Source organism: Triticum urartu, chromosome 2A, assembly GCF_056163025.1.
Source record: "Triticum urartu cultivar PI428250 chromosome 2A, HENAU_Tu73, whole genome shotgun sequence".
Lineage (NCBI taxonomy): Eukaryota > Viridiplantae > Streptophyta > Magnoliopsida > Poales > Poaceae > Triticum > Triticum urartu.
In genome coordinates, this window is record NC_141874.1 from 610,435,538 (window position 1) to 610,452,134 (window position 16,597).

Here is a 16,597-nt window from a genome sequence, read left to right on the forward strand (position 1 = left end):
TTGGAATAACATTTTGAACTTCTATGTTATTTAAAATATTATTTCACCATCTTTTTAGTAATATGTAGAAACACCTTTTTCTATAAACTTTTTGAACTGCTCCATTTTTTATTTTTGAACTTCTTGGTTTATTCTGTAGTAACGAAAAAAATCACAGGTTTGTAATAAAAAGTGAACCGCCCTATTATTTAAATTTGAACTTCAAGGTATTTTTTAGAATGGTTAAACTTACAAAACAAAATTATGGTTTTTGTCCACTTTCTACTAACTTACTAGGTTATACTATCTTGTGAATTTTTTTTGTCTCGCGGTATTTTTTGCTGTCGGTGAAATGGCTGAGGCGGTCCTTTTTCTCATTGATGAATTTTTCGGTATGTGGTACATGTGAACTTAGGAATTTCTGAAACATGAACTTCACATGCTATTGAAATTCAAGAAAATTACACACAACAATACATACACCTCGTGTGCTACATGCACAACCCATCATCAAGTGTAGCACACCAATACATCATCAAGCTTGGTACCAACATGAATAAGTAGCATCACACTAATTTTATATTGTTTTTGTTCTGATCATTCAGAATGCTGAACCTTCCAAGGGGATGGAGAATGATATATCGTACTCTAAGGACAATAAAGCGTACGACAAAAACTCTGCTCTGTTTCACGATTGACATAAACGACGACAACACCAAGCAGTGCCGAACTCCAAGAGGGTTGTCGAGCAATGGGATGGCACTTGACCTCGACATGGACACCACGGCAGTCTATGGGCAACGTCGACGTCGTTTTTGTGTAGCTCCTCCATGTTGCTTATCTTTTTGTTCTAGAGTATGGTGAAGTTTGATTTGTCCTGCAAATTTGTAGTAGCATAACAAGGCAAGCATCAACAACCATCATTGCTGAAATAAAATAGGTGAAAATTACAAAACATACAAAATCAAACGTACGAGGCCTAGATCCTTCTTAGTTGGCACGGGAGCGGTGGGATTCGGGGTCGCTGCGACTGCGAACCTCCGGTTGCCGCGTACTTGACGGCCTGAGGCGGCGGCCCCTAAGGTTCAGTTTGCTTTCATTAACGACTGAAGAATGCAGAACAAAAAACTCAGAGTTTAGAAACAAGAGATGGGATTGCCATACAATGCTTTCTACTTTGAGAAATAAATACAAACATCTTGCGGCCACACATACCACGTTTTTCAGCTACGAACGATGATTGGAGCAACGATGAAAGGAAAATGTAGGCTCACTCGTCACTCCCATAGCACCTCTGTATGTCCCCTGCCATTTATACTCTGTGCACAACAAGGAGGAGCAGCGTCAGAATGGCCTGCCTGCCACTCGAGAGGATGGAGCAGGTGGGGAGTTGGCTAGGTTGGGGCAGTAGAGGAGTTCGCAAGCTGCTCCATGGGGTTGCTCGAGCCGGCGCAAGGTGCATCGTAGGATGACGCTAGCTAACTGAAGATGGGGCGTGGCAGAGGATGGCGCTAGCTAACTAAAGACGAGAGCAGCTGCTGCAGTTTACACGCGCGCGAGGTAGCATGGAAAGTAGCGCAGGCTGGAGGGCCATGTCGGGTGCATACCGCGGAGGCGCGGGGCTGTGGCTACCATTGGTGGACTTGCGCACACGATCGAGTTGAACTACCGTGCAGCGCAAAGGCCAGCGGCACCCCCATGGCGAAGAGCGCGCTGGAGCAGAGTGTGGCCACGTTGTAGGAGAGCGGGTGGGAGAAGAAGACGGGCCATGCCGGGGGAGAGGTTGGGTGCGGCTAGCACGTAGGTGGACGGGGCGGAGGGCGACGATGGAGGTTGTTGGGGCAGGCGATGGCGGAGGTGGCCGAGGTGGCGGTGGAGAAGCTCGACCACAGCGGCGGGCGGCGGAGCGCGGCGCACGGGGAGGCGGTGGCACGCGGAGGAGCTGGGGTTTGGCGGTGCACCAGGGAAGAGGGCAGGTCCGGCGGCGCGCCGGTAGGAGGCGGGGACGAGGCGTGCCGGAAGGAGGCGGGAGTGCTCAGTGGTGGCGCGCCGGTAGTAGGCGGGGTAGGCAGCAGCGGCGATGGGATCAGGGGGAGGTTGGGGATCGGGGGTGGACGAGCGGTCGTGGGTGGGATTTATTTATATTTTTTTGCAGTGCGTCGGGGAGTTCGGGAGGGAGCAGTCAGGTACTTATAGGGCTAGCTGTGATCCAAATAACTATTCTAATGCTGGGATTAGAATAGTGGTGTCATATGTGTGTTATTCTGTATGCAATCCTACACACAACACACACGCCTTATTATCAGCAATCTTCTGTGTTATTATCGATCTTCGCACACATTTCTGATTACAGACCTGTTTGCCGTGTAACTCACACACATCTTGTTATATTGAACCGTTTCAATTCTCTTGCCTCAACGCAAACAGATCATCCGAGTGAACCGCATGCCGTATATTGCACACACCTTAATCTGGCTGACCATTTCATTTGTTTCGCCTAATCACAAACAGTTCATCCGAGTGAACCATATGTTGTATATCACACACACCTTCATCTGGCTGCCCATTTCTTTTGTTTCTCCTCATCGCAAACAGATAATTGAACTAAAATGTATGCCCTGCATCGCACACACAACTAAAATCTAAACCGTGTTTGATGCATCGTCATCGCAAATGTTTTGCACCTTTTTTGACATTTTTTACACCACCATTTACAATTATTGCATCGTACACAGTTTCGTCGAAGGGTCTCTGATCGTAGTGTCGCATTAGCAGCATTCTGCAGTAGTGTGAGGACAACTAATTTGCATCGAGTAGTATAAAACATAAATAGATATATTCTATAAACATAACCAAGTAGTTCATATCAGCAAGTGTAAGAATAAGTGTTATAGGAGATGGTGTATCTTCTCATAACACATTGAGATAACAGACAATTGGAAACGATGTTCTGGAAACATCAACATCAACGGTACCTTATAGATGATCATTATTGATAACTCTACTTTCTCTTTCCAAGTTTTGAGGCAAAGCTAATTAGTAGTGGATAATACTTGACAGGCTTCATCATCCTAATGATAAGTATGAAAACTCTATAAATAATATCAGAATTAGCTCATGAACTTAGGCACTATGCATGCTCCACCTCCGTTGTTGGTGTTATTATCGTTAGCTGAACCTGGCAAAGTCCCAAACATACCAGCTGAAGACAACGAATCACCTTACCAAGGTAGATAACATTTGAAACCTATCTCTGTGACTAAAGTTAAAATCATGATAGCTCACCAAAGTCTAACTACAAAATCAGTAAAAATGAACGTTACCACAAAAATGATGTGTAATTCCACCATAAAAATAATGCATGTAAGTACAACTCAGGGGACCTCATACGTCAGTCTTAACCAAAGCAAGCATTTCTCTTCAAAGAATTATTGCAGAAGTTGCACATCACATATATCGGAGGAATGCATAGAACAAGTGGGATGTGAAAAACTATGTGATACGTCTCCAACGTATCTATAATTTTTGATTGTTCAACGCTGTTATATTATCAATCTTGGATGCTTTATAATCATTTTATAGTCATTTTATATCATTTTTTGGTACTCGCCTATTGACATAGTGCCAAGTGTCAGTTGATGTTTTTTCCATGTTTTTTACATCGCAGAAAATCAATACCAAACGGAGTCCAAACGCAACAAAACTTTACGGAGATTTTTTTGGACCAAAAGGAACATAATGGGCCCTGGCTGCGCCTGGGAGTGCTCCGAGCAGAGCACAACCCACCATGGCGCGCCAGGAGGCCCAGGTGTGCCCTTGTGGGTTGTGCCCACCTCGCCCCCCCCCCCAGACCACCTCTTTGCTCTATAAATACCCCAATATTCCCAAAACCCCAGGGGAGTCGACGAAATATTAATCCAGCCACCGCAGAGTCCAGAACCACTAGATCCAACCTAGACACCATCTCGGATGGGGTTCACCACCTCCATTGGTGCCTCTCCGATGATGCGTGAGTAGTTGTTTGTAGACCTTTGGGTCCATAGTTAGTAGCTCGATGGATTCCTCTCTCTCTCTCTTGATTCTCAATACAATGGTCTCTTGGAGATCCATATGATGTAACTCTTTTGCTGTGTGTTTGTTGGGATCCGATGAACTTTGATTTTATGATCAGATCTATCTTTTTATACCCATGAAAGTATTTGAGTTTCTTTGATCTCTTTTATGCATGATTGCTTATAGCCTCGTATTTCTTCTCCGATATTTGGTTTTGTTTGGCCAACTCGATCTATTTATCTTGCAATGGGAAGAGGTGCTTTGTAGTGGTTTTGATCTTACGGTGCTTGATCCCAGTGACAGAAGGCGAATCGACACGTATGTATCATTGCTACTAAGGATAAAACGATGGGGTCTATCTCTACATAGATGGATCTTGTCTACATCATGTCATCGTTCTTATTGCATTACTCCGTTTCTCCATGAACTTAATACACTAGATGCATGCTAGATAGTGGTCGATGTGTGGAGTAATAGTAGTAGATGCAGGCAGGAGTCGGTCTACTAATCTTGGATGTCATGCCTATGTAATGATCATTGCCTGGATATCATCATGAGTATTTGAAGTTCTATCAATTGCCCAATAGTAATATGTTCACCCACCATTTTCTATTTTTCTCGAAAGTAGCCACTAGTGAAACCTACGGCCCCCGGGTCTCTTTCTCATATATTTGCCTTTGTGATCTACTTTTCCTTTGCATTTATTTTTAGATATATTAAACCAAAAATACTTTGCTGCACTTTATTTTATTTGTGATCTATTTATTCAATCTACTACAACTTTCTCACGTCCACGCACCAATTTCTGGCGCCGTTACTCGAAAGGGATTGACAACCCCTTTAACACGCCGGGTTGCGAGTGGTTGTTATTTGTGTGCAGGGGTTGTTTACGTTGTGTTGCTTGGTTCTCCTACTAGTTTGATAACCTTGGTTTCATATATGAGGGAAATACCTACCGCCGATGTGCTGCATCATCCCTTCCTCTTTGGGGAAATACCGACGTAGCTTCAAGCGACATATAACTATGGCTCGCGGAAGTTCAGGTAATAAAAACACACGGTTTGACAGTTCAGCAGCTGATCAGATAACCGAATCATCTACTCTACCCACAACCTAGCGCTAGCAGTTGGCAGCTAATGCTATTTGCAGTTAACCAAGAGAGTATCTTGTGAAAATACATTAATAGCATGTCAATGATAATGAACTTCTGACGATATCAATTAGGCATCCACACTATATGGGCACACTACATGAAGTAAATTTTGTGTTTATATAGATAGTCATCGAAGAAGAAACATGGAGGAGGAGAGAGTTGTACCTGCTTGAGCCTGCCCCTTCTCTTGAAGAGGATGATGATCTGGTCATTGAGCTTCTTCTAGGCGCCATTCATGAAGCAGATCTCGATGATCGGTGGACTTCCTGCCGCTGGCCAGGTGGCACTACTTATCTGCGCTAATGAGAGACTTGACCGTCGCATCAAGGCTGCTGCCCTCCTAGTTACACGACACTTTGGAAGTTAACATATATTACATGAAGGGTTACAACGCAAGTACTAGCATTTCACATAACAGAGAAGGCCACACATTGCAGTACTGCACATGAATAGCCAGCCATGCACATAGTGATACCTCAGTAATGGTATTTGGTGGACTAATCCTTGGGAGTAATCACTAGAGCTCAGGCAAATACTTGTGATGGTAAGGTGGCTCAGCAATAGTACTGCAAATAGAAAGTGGCACCGTCAGAACATCAGTTTTCAACTAATTAAGCCAGGTGAGAACGAACAATTAGATTGTAATGACATACTAAGATGAAAGAAGAAACGAATATTATGCAAGAACTACATAAAATTAGATAGCAACTAATGTTAAGCTTGTAATGACATACCAAACCACAATATCAACTCGTCTTCCTTGAGAAAATTCCTAGTTGCATTGAGCATGGCCAACATCATGAGAGTGATCCATCGCTCGGCTTCGAACATGATGGATGAAATATGAATGATGCCTTCATCACCCTTGGCCGGATCTGCCAATTAAGCAAACGACACAATTGCTGAAGCAACATACCATAAGATATGAAAAATGAACTTAAGTAAGATGGGAGCACTTTAATTAACCCTCCATCTAAGTACATGTACTTTTTGTGACCTATAACACACTATGGCAGTAAGATCCTTCATGCTGAATACCTCAAGTAGCTCATGGAAACAAATCAATAGATGGAATGAAAATTAAGATAACTAATTAAGATCCTTCATGCACAATACCTCAAGTAACTCCTTGGATCTATGTAGACCTAAGATTCTCTTCAGCAGGTAGAAAATCCAGCACTGAAACAAAGGAACCTAACTAAATCCAAGGATCTACTCCATGGTAAGGCATCATCAAAACAAGAAAGTCCCCCAAAAAATTCCTGTGGCACAAGAAGAAAGCCAAGACATTTTTACAGCAACCTAGCTAGTCCTACCAAATGGTAAATGAACATAAGAGGGGAAGGAGCTCACCCAGCATGAACATGACCGGTGCAGCCGTCGACGGTAGAGGCAAAGGAAATATTGCACAAAATCGCCCGTGAAAGGAAGAACCCAACAACACGACATATGCGAGTAGCACTGGCAAACAAACCAGTAGGTTACTTCCAGGACAAGCAGAAAGGGTACAAAAGAACCAAGGTCCTACCAGGATCCAACGAAGGAACAAAACACACACATACCTATATTTCACCAAAAAAAGCAAAGATGAAAAAGAGGGCACACAAATACAAGAAGGGAATACTCTTAGACTGTCATCTACCACCCATTGACCAGCCTGCGCACCAACAGGAACGGCAAGAAGAAATAGACTGAATCTTACATGAACTACAGATAATCAAGCTGAGAAAATGGCTGCAAAAATGCAAGCCTTGTCCTAGAAAGCAGAGAACATGAGAAGAAAAGGGGTCAACCTGCAAAGTGGTGGACAAAGATGCAGTAGGCTGGCTCATATGGAACTACGAACTGACAAGACCAGCAAACAAAGGACCAACACGGCAAATCAGACAATGAGAGGTTGGACCTGACAGACGACAATGAGAAAACTACTGGCAGAGGCGATGGCGCGCGTAAGCAAACATACGGACTTGTTTCAGAAGTGTGGCTGGTGCGTGAGGGTGGCCTCGAGCCCGGCCAGCACGGCGGCCAGGTCGACCCGCTGATACGTCTCCGACGTATCTATAATTTATGAAGTATTCATGCCATGTTTACAATGATTCCATAGGATTTTGGTAAGATTTGATTAGAACTAACCCGGACTGACGTTGTTTTCAGCACAATTACCGTGGTGTTGTTTTTGTGCAGAAATAGAAGTCCTCGGAACAAGCTGAAAATTAACAGAGGATTTTTCTAGAAAATATGAAAAATACCGAAAGAAAAAGATACGGAAGAGGAGTCCCAGGGCCACCACAAGGGTGGGGGCCTGCCCCTCTACCTTGTGATCGCCTCGTGGGGCCCCTTGACGTGAAACCGACGCCAACTCCTATAAATCCAAAAAAATAGAACATAAGAGAGATCAGAAGTTCTATTGCCGCAAGCCTCTGTAGCCACGAAAAACCAATCTAGGCCCTCTCTGGCACCCTACCGGAGGGGGCCAACATCACTGGAGGCCATTGAGGAGGAAGCCGGAGGGGTCACCATCGTCATGGAGGCCAAGGACCAGAGGAAGAACCTTGCCCCATCTAAGGGGGAGGCCATGAAGGAGGAAGTATAAAGGGGAGAACCACTCCCACTATCTCTTGGTGGCACTAGAGTGCCATCGGGGGAATCATCGCCGCGGGGATCGTCTTCATCAACATCACCTTCATCATCACCATCCTCATCTATTTTACGCGGTCCACTCTCCCGCACCCCGCTGTAATCCCCTACTTGAACATGGTGCTTTATGCCACATATTATGATCCAATGATGTGTTGCCATACTATGATGTTTTGAGTAGATTTCTTTTGTCTTTTGGGTTGATTGATGATCTAGATTGGTTTGAGTTGTATGTTTTATTTTGATGCTGTCCTATGGTGCCTTCCGTGCCGCGCACACATGAGGGATTCCCGCTGTAGGGTGTTGCAATAAGTTCATGATTCGCTTATAGTGGGTTGCTAGAGTGACAGAAGCTTAAACCCGAGTAAGGGGATTGTTGCGTATGGGATAAAGGGGACTTGATATGTTAATGCTATGGTTGGGGTTTACCTTAATGATTTTTAGTAGTTGCGGATGCTTGCTAGAGTTCCAATCATAAGTGCATATGATCCAAGAAGAGGAAGTATGTTAGCTTATGCCTCTCCCTCATATGAAATTGCAATGACGATTATCGATCTTGTTAACAATTGCCTAGGACAATCCCGCACACAGACCCATCATTATTCCACACTCGCTATTTATAATATATTCTAACTTTATGTTAACAGCAACTATTTATATTTTAGTTCTCCGATATCATGCAAAGTTATCCTCTTCATACCCACAATGTAGTTTTATTTCTCGTTTCTAGATGGAAGCAAACGTTCGGTGTACGCAGAGTCGTATCAGTGGCAGATAGAACTTGAGAGAATATTGATCTTACCTTTATCTCCTTGTGGTTTCGACACTCCATACTTATCACTTCCACCTTTGGAAATTGCTACGATGATTCCTTGCACCTAGGGATTATCAAGCTCTTTTCTGGCGCCGTTGCCGGGGAGCAATAGCGTGGGATTGATATTCTCGTGTATGCTTGTTTTCTTTCTTCACTAAGTAGATTTTATTTCCCCTTTTTGTTTTTGTTTATTTGTGGGTGAAAAAAACAAAAAAATACAAAAAATTTACATGCCTCTTATGCCTAAAAACTTTTTCAAAAAGAGAAGTGATTGGAAGGTTATGCATTGGAGAAGTGAGGGTCGACCTTGTACACTTGTGTTCATGCTCATGGAAACAATGTAGAATTTTTCATGGAAGTTTCTCAAAAATAAGTATCCCCTTGTATATATCCATTGCATTAAAATAATGTGTCATGGTTTGGCTTTAGAGTGTTTAAATTGCTTGTTTGGTGTGTGCAGCAGAAAAACAGAAACTTCTGCTGTAGTCTTTTAATTTTCAATTTTTACTGGAGCACGATAAAATCTTGAAATTTTGACACAATTCTGCTCTGCAAATTATTTAGATTTTCCTAAGTTTTTAGAATTTTTGAAGTTACAGAAGTATACGAAAGTTCCAGATCGCTACAGACTGTCCTGTTTTTGACAGATTCTGTTTTCTATGTGTTGTTCGCTTATTTTGATGAATCTATGGGTTGTATCGGGGGGTATGAACCATGGTGAAGTTGGAATACAGTAGATATAATGCTAATATGAAATTGGAATGAGTTTACAACAGTACCTAAAGGTAGTGATTTGCTTTATTATACTAACGGATCTCACAAAGTTTTTTGTTAAGTTTTGTGTGGATGAAGTGTTCGAAGAACGAGGAGCTACCGATATGAGAAGAATAAGGAGAGGCAAGAGTTCAAGATTGGGGATGCCCAAGGCACCCCAAGTAAAATATTTCAAGGATACTCAATCATCTAAGCTTGGGGATGCCCCGGTTGGCATCCCATGTTTCTTCTTCAACAATTATCGATATACCTCGGTTTTTGTTTTGTTCACATGATATGTGTCTTTTGAGTTTATTTTTCCTTTCTTTTCTTTTATGCTCCATGCTAGTGTGAGATAGCCCTGCATTTATTTGTAGAATTCTCTTTGTGTTTCACTTAAATATTTTGAGTATGTCTTCATATAATGTTCTTTGTGCTTCACTTAAATCTTTTGAGCATGGCTTTATAGAATGCTTCGTGTGCTTGACTTATATATTTTGAGCTTGTATGTTGTTAAATCTATATTAATTGTGGAATGCCCCATGAACTTCACTAATATATTTTGGAGTATGAATAAAATTATCATCGGAATTGGGCTTGAAAGAGTATCATTAAATTATCATGCCTAGCTAAAAAGGCATTAAAGAAAAGCGCTTGTTGGGAGACAACCCAACACCATTACCTACTGTTTTTGTGTGTTCACATGATTAAGCTACTGTAGTAATCATGTTTTATAGCTTTAGTTTCAATAAAGTGCCAAGTAAGCCCTTTGGGATGGCTTACGGTGATAGTTGATTTGATCTTGCTGAAAAACAGAAACTTTTGCGCTCAGGAATACAATTCTCAGTTTTAACAGAAGCATGATAAAATACCGATTCTTTTTGCAAAAGATAATAGAAAATTGCTTAGGCTTTCTTAGTTTTTCAGAATTTTTAGAATAGCAGAAGTATGGTTGTTGTTCAAATCATTACACACTGTTCTGTTTCTGGCAGATTCTGTTTTCAATGCATAGTTTGCTTGTTTTCTAGTTTCTATGGCTTATATTGCTCAATATAAATGGTGGAAATGATATGGTATAGTAGGCATTGTGTGAAAAAAAATATGAATCTTGTCTTTGACAGTACCAAAGTGAATTATTTACTCTTTATCATACTAACCCATCTCATGAAGTTCCGTTAAGTTTCGTGTGATTGAAGTTTTCAAGTTTTGGGTGAGATATCAATACAAGGAGAATAAGGAGTGGAAAGACCCTAAGCTTGGGGATTCCCAAGGCACCACAAGGTAATATTCAAGGAAGACTCAAGCGCCTAAGCTTGGGGATGCCCCGGAAGGCATCCCCTCTTTCGTCTTCAAAACCACTGGTATACCTTACTCGGAGCTATATTTTTATTCGTCACATGATATCTATTTTTCTTGGAGCATATTTTAATTTTACCTGCTGTTTGAATAAAATCATTGGATCTGAAATCTTGAATGAGAGAGAGTCCTCCCATGGCTAGTTAATTACTTGACTACTCATTGTTCTTCACTCATATCTTTTTGGAGTAGTTTTGTCATTTACTCACGTGCTTCACTTATATCCTATGAGTAAATGTTTGAATGAATTGAATTTCATAAATCTGAATTTATATATGCTTCATATTCTTATACCATGGGGAGTAATGACTTCACACATAATAAGTATAGGTGGTAAATTTATTGAAAGTTAGCAAACATAGTATTGGTCACTTGAACAATTCATGAAAGAATATTGAAGGAAGAGAGATTTCGCATATAAATATACTATCTTGGACATCTTTTGTAATTGAGAGAACTAATTAAAATATGACATGCTAAAAGGTTGATGTTGGACAAGGAAGAGAACATAATGGGTTATGTTTTCCTATATCTGAATAGAAGTTATATTGTCATGGATCCTCCAACATGTTGAGCTTGATTTTCCCTCTCATTCTAGCTAAATTCTTTGCACCAAGTAGAGATACTACTTTGTTGAGGAACGCAGTAATAATTCAAAATTTTCCTATGGGTCACCAAGATCAATCTAGGAGATTCTAGCAACGAGAGAGAGGGAGTTCATCTTCATACCCTGGGGAAGATCCGATCCAAGCGCCGAACGGACGGCGCCTCCGCGTTCAAAACACGTACAACCCTGGGGACATCTCCTCCTTCTTGTTACAGCAAGGGGAGAGGAGAAATTGAGGGAGAACTCCGGCAGCACGACAGTATGGTGGTGGAGCTCGTGGTTCTCCGGCAGAGCTTTGCTAAGCACTACGGAGGAGGAGGAGTTGGAGGGGGAAGGGCTACGCCAGGGGAAGGGGTGCGGCTGCCCTCCCACCCCCCACTATTTATAGGGTGAAGGGGAGAGGGGGCCGGCCCCCCTAGATGCATGATACGTCTCCAACGTATCTATAATTTTTTTATTGTTCCATGCTATTATATTATCTGTTTTGGGTGCTTAATGGGCTTTAATATACCTTTTTATATTATTTTTGGGACTAACCTATTAACCAAAGGCCCAGTGCAAATTGCTGTTTTTTTGCCTATTTCAGTGTTTCACAGAAAAGGAATATCAAACGGAATCCAAACAGAATGAAACCTTCGGGAGAGTTATTTTTGGAACTAACGTGATCGAGGAGACTTGGAGTGGACGTCAAGAAAGAAGCAAGGAGGCCACGAGGCAGGAGGGTGCGCCCGGGGGGTAGGCGTGCCCCCCACCCTCGTGGGCCCCTCGCAGCTCCACCGACGTACTTCTTCCTCCTATATATACCCATATACCCTGAAAACATCCAGGAGCACCACGAAACCCTATTTCCACTGTCGCAACCCTCTGTACCCGTGAGATCCCATCTTGGGGCCTTTTTCGGCGCTCCGCCGGAGGGGGAATCGATCACGGAGGGCTTCTACATCAACACCATAGCCTCTCCGATGATGTGTGAGTAGTTTACCATAGACCTTAGGGTCCATAGTTATTAGCTAGATGGCTTCTTCTCTCTCTTTGGATCTCAATACAAAGTTCTCCTCGATTCTCTTGGAGATCTATTCAATGTAATTCTTTTTACGGTGTGTTTGTCGAGATCTGATGAATTGTGGGTTTATGATCAAGATTATCTATGAACAATATTTGATTCTTCTCTGAATTCTTTTATGCATGATTTAAATATCTTTGCAAGTCTCTTCGAATTATCAGTTTGGTTTGGCCTACTAGATTGATGTTTCTTGCAATGGGAGAAGTGCTTAGCTTTGGGTTCAATCTTGCGGTGTCCTTTCCCAGTGACAGCAGGGGCAGCAAGGCACGTATTATATTGTTGCCATCGAGGATAAAAAGATGGGGTTTATATCATATTGCTTGAGTTTATCCCTCTACATCATGTCATCTTGCCTAATGCGTTACTCTGTTCTTATGAACTTAATACTCTAGATGCATCCTGGATAGCGGTCGATGTGTGGAGTAATAGTAGTAGATGCAGAATCGTTTTGGTCTACTTGTTGCGGACGTGATGCCTATATACATGATCATGCCTAGATATTCTCATAATTATTCGCTTTTCTATCAATTGCTCGACAGTAATTTGTTCACCCACCGTAGAATCTGCTATCTTGAGAGAAGCCACTAGTGAAACCTACGGCCCTCGGGTCTATCTTCCATCATATTATTTTCATATCTATTTGTTATTTCTATCCTAGTTTATTTTGCAATCTTTACTTTCCAATCTATATCATAAAAATACCAAAAATATTTATCTTATTATCTCTATCAGATCTCACTTTCGTAAGTGACCGTGAAGGGATTAACAACCCCTTTTATCGCGTTGGTTGCGAGGTTCTTGTTTGTGCAGGAACTAGGCGACTTGCATGTTACCTCCTACTAGATTGATACCTTGGTTCTCAAAACTAAGGGAAATACTTAAGCTACTGTGCTGCATCACCCTTTCCTCTTCAAGGGAAAACCAACGCATGCTCAAGAGGTAGCAAGAAGGATTTCTGGCGCCGTTGCTGGGGAGGTTGCACAAGTCAAGACATACCAAGTACCCATCACAAACTCTTATCCCTCGCATTACATTATTTGCCATTTGCCTCTCGTTTTCCTCTCCCCCACTTCTAAAATGATTTTCGAAAACCTTTGCCTTTTCTTCGCCTTCTTCTCGTATGTATCTTTGTTTGTGTTTCCATGCGCCTTCTATTTGCTTGCATATTTTCTTGCTAAAAATCTATTGATATGGATCCACTTAAAGTGTTCTACTTGGATCATCTTTAATCCTTTTGCTCTCGTGCTGAAACCCCAACTAGCCTAGTTGATGGGAAATCTTTAGATGAGCATGCTCATTTTGTGCATCACCGTTTGTCTGAAAAAGGGAGACTCTTATGGGATCAAATAAATAGATTGTTGTGTTATGCTTGGAATCTTTGTGAAATTTATGATTTTACTTGTTGCTCTAAGAACCCTAAAAAACACCTCCCCTACCTATGTGAGTTTAATGATAATGAAATTCTATCTTCTTATGCAAAGGGTGTTTATGGTTACTATGGTATCGAACAAATTGAAGAATTTGTTGCTTTTAAGGGTGCTTATGAAGTTGCTTCTTTGATTGAAAAGTATGATATTACTCTCTACGAATCTGAAAATTTTGACATACGTAAATATTGCTATGAAAACTATGCTCATAATGTCTATGTCAAAGAATTTATTGAAAGAATGACCATTGCTTTGGAAGAAAATAATGATATGCATGAATCTATAGATAATTATGATTCCGATGATTTGATTGAAATATCCCATGATGAACATGATGCTTGCTATTCTTGTGTCCATGATGCCAATATTTATGAAGATGAATTTGCTATAGTTCCTTATGTTAAACATGAGATCACTGTCGTGGTACTAAGTCTGACAGTAGAATGGGGGGTAGGTATGAGGAGGCAAGATCCTAGCTACGGTGAAGTTGTGCATGCAAGATTTACAAGTTCAGGCCCTTCTCAGAGGAAGTAACAGCCCTACGTCTTGGTTCCCGGAGGCTTGATCGATTGGATTATGTGTGAAGTTACAGGGGGTGCGAACCCTTGTCCCTAAGGAGGGGTGGCTTATATAGAGTGCGCCAGGACCCCAGCCATCCCCCGTTACATAGGGTTCAATGTACATAAAGAGGGGACGTTATTGGTAATGTCAGCATTAAAGTGATATAAATGACCCTTAAGTCTACAGAGTGAATGCCCAACCGTTGCCATCCAGAGTGACCTTAGATCTTCTGTACTCCGAGTGGTTTCAGATGTGGTCGAATGATTATATCCTGGTCGAATAGAATTGGGTGCTCCGAGTGGAACTCATGGTCGAGTGGGTTGCATATTGAGGTGATTCCAGTCGGTAGCATTTGCTGTCCTTTGAATGTTTTTGACTGTAGGGCAGTGTCCTTGGGAAGGGTGCTTAGATCGGGTCTATTGCCCTACCCTAGGTACATGTCATCATCATTAGCCCCCGAATGGTTCTAGGCCCGAGTGGGGATGGAGTTGAAGATGGTTCCGACTCAATGTTCATGCTTCGAAAGCTTTTCACTTGGATTGATGAACCATGTAAAAATTCTGACTTCATTTCCAATCACCTTGAGCCATTCAAAGGTTGTCGAGTGAACTTTAGCTGATAAGCTTCGAATGCTGATATGGCATAAAATCATTGGCGTGATCGACTGCATTGCCGTTCTCGGATCTCGCGGGATTCAAAATTTGGGGAAGCGCGCGGGACGGAGAGTGCCGCAGTAAGTGGGGCGGATTAGGGAGGGGCGCCTTGATCCCCGCGCCACCTTTTTCACCATGTATTGATCGCGCGACTGTTGCGGGATTTGACAGGATTACCTGGGTTCACAAGTCAGTCACTCGGGGAATGGGGCCGTATAACGCGTCTGGACCGGGGTCTTTGCAAAGTATGCCACATTTCCCCCCTTCTTCCTCTGCTTCTCTACTACTACATCCTCCTCTACCCTTGGTGCCGCCGCCCAGTCCGAACTCAACCCGCGACAATGGGGAAGGACAAGACGGTGTCTCCAGAGCACGCGAAGAAGGTGACGGCGAAGGTGAAGGGCAAGAAGATGAGTCGGGCGGGGTCGTCGTCGAGAACCGGTCTGCCGCACGGATGGATCCAGGGCGACTGGATCCGGTCGATGATCCAGCGAGAAGACATGGAGGATCTGGTTGACGGAGGATTGATTCCCCACAAATCTTGGTGGCTTCCGGAGGACGAGACCGAGCCGCGACCGCAAGAGGATGAGTACGTCCTTCTTGTGACCCATGTCGACCGCGGTTTCTCTTTGCTTTCGCATCCTTTCTTCCAGGGTTCTCTGAACTTTTTTGGAGCCCAACTTCATCACTTTTCTCCCAGCACCATCACATACCTTGCCGCATACGTGTCCATGTGTGAAAACTTTCTGGGTTGTCGACCGCACTGGGGTCTCTTCAAGCACATTTTCACATGTCATTCTCAGTCTATAAAAAAGGCCAATCCGAGTGATGAGAGGACACACGTGATCCACATGTGTGGAGGTCTGGGGATTCAGATGAGAAATAAAATCACTTTCCCCGCCATGATTCTTCCTGAGTCAGTCAGAGGGTGGCAGTCGACCTGGTTCTATTGTAAGGACCAACCGACCCCGGGTCAGTCGACTGGCCTTCCCCTGTTTTCCATAGAGCGAGTAGAGAAGCCTTCTCCTTTGAGAGTGACTCCAGCTGAGAAAGCGAAGGTGAATATGTTGGTTGAGCGAGTACTCCAACTTGTCCGCGATGGTGTGACTGGCATGGACTTGCTAGAAGTTTTTCTCAGTCGACGCATCCAGCCACTCCAAGCCCGTGATCACCCAATGTGGATGTACTCGGGTGTTGAAGACAGCACCCGGATCCACCCGGAGGAAGTCGATGAGGGGACGATGGCGATGTGGCTGCAAGGTATTACTGGCAACAAAGACAACCCCAGGGGGTCTAGGAGGGTTCCTCCACTCGACAACACCACCGAACCCGACAAGGTCTGACCCTTTTCTTCCGAGTGTCTTTTGCTCTGATAGGTATTTGTTCTCGAAACTGATTGATATCCACTCGCCCCCATGTCTTGCAGATCTACACTGATATGTACTCGATGCCCAACGGAGAGCGGGAGGAGGAGGGAGAGGCGAGTGGGGGCGACAGTGGCGATTGGCATTCTGACGGACGAGGAGACAAGGAGAGTGAGG

General features: G+C 43.1%; 1 long non-coding RNA gene across 1 annotated transcript; it reads right to left on the bottom strand.

Moving 5' to 3' along the window:
- Nucleotides 1-383: 383 nt before the first annotated feature.
- LOC125533773 (uncharacterized) lies at nt 384-2,110 on the bottom strand. The gene is made up of 3 exons (XR_007294353.2): nt 1,195-2,110; nt 954-1,085; nt 384-856 (listed from the first exon to the last, which is right to left on the bottom strand). It is a non-coding gene; the product is annotated as an uncharacterized LOC125533773 (long non-coding RNA).
- Between the last annotated feature and the right edge of the window lie 14,487 nt (nt 2,111-16,597).